The sequence below is a fragment of the Chrysochloris asiatica genome, unplaced genomic scaffold (assembly GCF_000296735.1).
Source record: "Chrysochloris asiatica unplaced genomic scaffold, ChrAsi1.0 scaffold00287, whole genome shotgun sequence".
NCBI lineage: Eukaryota > Metazoa > Chordata > Mammalia > Afrosoricida > Chrysochloridae > Chrysochloris > Chrysochloris asiatica.
The window spans coordinates 1417197-1422763 of NW_006408805.1; the positions used below are offsets into that span (position 1 = coordinate 1417197).

General features: G+C 37.8%; 1 pseudogene; it reads left to right on the top strand.

Moving 5' to 3' along the window:
* The first annotated feature begins 878 nt into the window (after window positions 1-878).
* LOC102813245 lies at window positions 879-2296 on the top strand (annotated as a pseudogene).
* The last annotated feature ends 3271 nt before the right edge of the window (window positions 2297-5567 follow it).

Genomic DNA, 5567 nt, shown 5'->3' on the forward strand with positions numbered 1-5567 from the left:
CTTCCAATGTGATACCTTTCAAGAGCATTTGGTAGTGGTAGCCAGGCATCATCTAGTTCTTCTGTTTCAAAGTCCTGGAGACTGATATTCACATATTCCATTAGTCCATTGGACTAATTGATTGCAAGCATCTTCAATTCGCATCACTCTTCTTTCTTCCACACATGGAAACCAATAGTTATACCTTAGATGGCTGCTCATAAGCTTTAAAGATCCCAGATGCTACTCACCAAAGTAGGATGTAGAACACTGTCTTTGTGGACCATGTTATGTAAATTGATCATGGTGTCCCCTGTGTCTATGGTTCTAAGCCACAAGGCCCAGCAACTCACTACTTCAAGAAGTCCGATGATATTTTTAAAGTTTAAATACTTTTACCCGCTCTATGGTCCATCACATTCATAGCTGTGTTTGCAGCAAAGGTAAATACTCATGTACAAGTATCCTCTTTCAAGCCCTTACGTATTTGTGAGTATACTCCCACTTTCCCTCCCATGCCCATTCAGCCTGTGTATCTGTATCTACCCACAGAACACTGTGTGCCAACTGACAAGACAGAGGCTGATTTTACTTGTCTTATTCACAAATTTGGGTGAGTGAGTTCCTCTCCAGGTAATAGGATAATTTTTCTGGGAAGGTTTTGTTGTAAAGTGCATTTTAGCACCTTAAAAGTGTGTAATCATGCTTCTTTAACTGTCTGAGGTGGGGGTGGGTTTGCCTCCTTCTCAACTCCATTTTACCTCACCTGTCTTCCTTTTTCTCTTCGGCCCCGAGACCTTCCACTGCCACTTTAGTATTGATATATAACCCCTGTCACGCTATAGAATTCTTGCACTTTCTCCTGTTTTCTTATCTTTCATCCTTTCCCTTCCCCTGCTATGAATGAGGAGTACAACGTGATCGTGCTGGGCACTGGCCTGATGGAATGCATCCTGTCAGGTATAATGTCAGTGAATGGAAACAAAGTTCATCACAGGGATCAAAACCCATATTATGGAGGAGAAAGTGAATCTATAACAGCACTGGAAGATCTGTACAAAAGATTTAAAATACCACGTTCACCACCAGCATCAATGGGGAGAGGAAAACACTAGAATGTTGACTTAATTCCCAAGTTCCTTATGGCTAATGGTCAGTTGGTTAGGATGCTGCTTTATATAGATTCTCTACCTGGATTTCAAAGTAACAGAAGGTTGCTTTGGCTACAAAGGACGAAAAATCTACAAGGTTCTTCCCACTGAAGCAGAATCCCTGGCATCTAACTTAATGGGACTGTTTGAAAAATGTCGCTTCATAAAATTGCTAGTGTATGTTGCTGACTTCAATGAAAAAGATCCTAGAACTTTTGAGGATCCTAAGAAGACTATAATGTGAGCTGTGCATAAAAGATTTGACTTGGGCCAAGATATAATCAACTTTACTGGCCATGCCCTTGCACATTACAAAACTGACGATTATTTAGATCAACCATGTTGTGAAGTCATTAATAGGATTAAACTTTACAGTGAGTCTTTGGCAAGGTATGGCAAAAGCCCATATCTTTATCCACTTTATGGCCTTAGAGAACTGCCACAAGAATTTTCTAGGTTAAATGTTACTTATGGAGGTAACTACATGCTTAATAAACAATTGAAGAGATCAGTGTGCAAAATGGAAAAGTGGTTGGTGTTAACCTAAAGGAGGGATTGCTCACTGTAAGCAGCTCATCTATGATCTCAGATATGTAAAAGTTAAGGTGCAAAAGGTGGGCCAGGTAATCAGGGATGTATGTATTCTAAGCCACCCAATTAAGAACACCAGTGATGCCAACTCATGCTAGGTCATTATTCCCCCAGAACCAAGTCAACCACAAGTCAGATATCTATGTTTGCATGATTTCTTTTGCACACAACATGGTAACTCAAGAGAAGTATATTGGCATAGTTAGCACAACTGTGAAAACCAAGAAATCAGACCAGAAAGAAATCAGACCAGCTTTGGAGCTTGTAAGACCAATTGAACAGAAATGTGTTAGCATCAGAGATCTCCTTGTACCCAAAGATTTGGGAACAGAGAGCCAGGTAAGTGTGGAGATAGAAATGAGTAATTTCAGGCTTTACTGGAGAGGCATCCCTAAATAGGCTCAAGTCTTTGTAATTTTTATTTCCAGATGTTTATTTCCAGTACTTATGATGCTACAACTCACTTTGAGTTGACCTGTGATGACATTAAAAACATCTACATGAGGATGACAGGATCAGAATTTGACTTTGAAGAAATGAAACACAAGAACAATGGCATCTATGGGGAAGACTAACAGCAGTACTTGTTTTTATCTAACTACAACAAATTTAAATTTTGGCAAATAATGCATATTGTATAAAATCAGTATTTTAAGGTCTGCTTTTGTAATCAGAACTGAGTGATTTAAGAGTACTGTACCCGTAAATATTCCTCCCCTTTATCTTTTTAGTATCATGTATTAACTCTTTCTCATGGAGTGGCTATTCAGAAGTGACAGGTTACTAAACTCTATTCATTTTAACCAATACTGGCTTTTTTTTTCCTAGCGAAGAATCAGTTTTAAAACAACATTGTGATACTGACACAGAGAACTCACTACAGTATTTGTAGCTTTTAATCAGTGCAGCCTTTGCAGTTATGTGCTTTTTCTGCTCAAGAGCTGGATCAGTACAATTTGTGTGCCATCTGTCTGTTTGACATTATGGAGATTCTAAAAGAAATATTTTGCAACTTGGGACAGTATCCTTAAAAATTTCCCTATAACTTTACATCTGTGTTATCTTAAATATTAGGATGATGCCCAAATAGCATAGCCACAGTTTGGTTTCTGTGGGCATAGAATTCTAACCAAACTCTTGATTTGAGGAGTCATTTGGAGGATGTCTTTGTGGCTAATGGCTTTGTATGGTGTTTAAGTATAATAAAATTGAGAGAAAAGAGGAAATAAACCTATCACAAAGTAAGCGTAATGTAGAAGCATTCTTTGTATACCAGGTGTGGCTTCAATGGGCCAAACTGCAACACAGTATTGATTTGACAGAGCCTTTGCTTCAGTGATGACTCTCTCAAAATGGCTCCAAATAATTTCTGTACTACAAAATAAAGCCAAACTCTGGAAACCAAAAGGAAAAAAAAAAAAAGTATGTAATCGTCCAGGGAGGTATATAAGGGCTAAAGGAGACAGAGGTAAATAGTGGTATATAACACAACCTTGACAGGGAACTGCTAGAAACTCAAGCTGGATTTAGAAGAGGATGTAGAATAAGAAATATTATTACTGATGTCAGATGGATCTAGGGTGAAAACAGAGACTACCAGAAAGATGTTCGCCTGTGTTTTATTGGCTATGCAAAGGCATTCAACTGTGTGGATCATAACAAAATATGGATAACATTTTGAAGAATAGGAATTCCAGAATATTTCATTGTGCTCATGTGGAACCTGTACACAGTCAAAGAAACAGTCATTCAAATAAAACAAAGGGATACTGTGTGATTTAAAATCAGGAAAGGTGGGTATCCGAGTTGTATCATTTCACCATATTTATTCAATCTGAATGTGAGAGACTGGACAAATCTTCTGCAAAAGATCTCTTTAAAGTACTAAAGAGAAAAGATGTCAATTTGAAGACTAAGGTGGACTTGACACAAATTATGGTGTTTTCAATGGTCTCATCTGCACATGAAGGATGAATAACGAGTAGAGAAAGTAGAATCATTGATGCCTTTGAGTTATGGTGTGGGGGAAGAATATGACATAGGTCATGAATGGTTAGAAAATGAACAAATCTGTCTTGGAAATAGGATAGCTAGAATGTTCCTTAGAAGTGAGAATAGTGAGATTTTGGACATGTTATCAGGAAAAACCAGTGTCTGGAAAAGGATATAATGCTTGGTAGAGAATTAGCAAAAAGAGAAAAACCCTCAAGGAGATGGATTGACACAGTGGCTGCAGCAATGAACTCAAACCAGCAATGATTGTGAAGACAGTGCTGTACCGGACAGTGTTGTGCTCTAAGGTACACAGGATTCACAGAGTTGCTATGAGTTGGAATTGACTCAATAGTACCTTACAACAATGACAAGTGAATCTGCTGGAAAATTTGTGGCTTGGTTTCCTAGACTTGAACTTGTTACAAATTCAATCTGAGATTCCTAACAAAAACTCCAGCAAAGCCAAAAACTTTGATGATATTTAATTGTGTTTTTGTTGAAATTTTAGACAGCAGTTTAGTTTCCTATTCAACAATTCTACACAAATTTTTCAGTGACTTTGGTTACATTTTTCACGGTGTGTGGACATTGTCATTATTGCTGTTCTTGTTCTGTTTCCATTCATTTAGTTGTCATGTTCCATTTTAAAGTAATTGGTGACTGTTGTCACACAGATGATTTTCTTTTTTTTTTTTTTAAGGTGCCTAGTACTCACAAGTGGTATTGTTTAGTTTGTAAGCCAATCTATTATTTACCTTAAAGGTGACCTCAGGGATCAGTTTTGGTTCAAGTTTTAAAAATTATCTCAGGGCAGAAGTCTTAGGGAGCCTTCCAGTCTAGTAAGTCTGATTTTTCAAGAATTTGACATTCTATTCTACATTTTTCTCCCATTCCATCAGGATCCATTTATTGTGGTCCTGATCAGAATGGTAGGGAGTGGTAGCTGGACATCATCTAGTTCTTTTGATTTCAAGACAGACGAATCAAAATGGTTCATGAAGACCAATCCTGTAAACTAGTATCTTGTTTGAGTCTTTAGTTTCCTTCTTTCTCATTTGCTGTAGACAAGTAGAGATCAATAGTTGTACCCTAAATTGTCACTCACAAGATTTTAGGACCCCAGACACTACTCACCAAACTAGAATGTAGAACATAACTATAATGGTGCCAATTGACCCAGTTTTCTGCAAGTCCTTCAAGCCCAGAAATCCAGTCTTGTGAGGGCTTTGGTTATGTCTGAGAAGTATCAGTAACTGTTTTGAACTAGCCCAACCCCAATGTGGTCTTATTTTGTTTTATTTTTGGAACATTTTATTGTGTTTTAGGTGAATGTTTACACAGAAAATTAGTTTCCCATTCATCAATTTATACATAAAAATTTTCCATAATATTGGTGTCTATTGCTGCAATGTGTCCGCACCCTCCCCATTCCCACCCTGTCTGCCCCATTTCCATCCCACCAGTTTCCCTGTCCCTCCTTGTCTTGTGATTTTTGCTTTTGGGCAAACGTTGCCTATTTGGGTTCATATAATTGATTGTTCTAAGGAGATCATTCTTCAAAGGTGTTATTGTTTATTTTGTAGGCCTATGTATTATTTGGCTTAAAGGTGACCTGTGGCAGTGGCTTCAGTTCTAGATTAACAGGGTATATTAGAGTGACAGTCTCAGGGGTTCTTGTAGTCTCTGTCATTTGAATAGGTCTGACCTTTATTATGATTTTGAGTTTTGTTCTACATTTCCCCCATTCTAACCAGGACTTTCTATCATGTCCCTGGTCAGAGTAGTCAGTAATGTTATCTGAGCACCATCTAGTTCTTTTTGTATCAGGCAATACACACACACACACACACA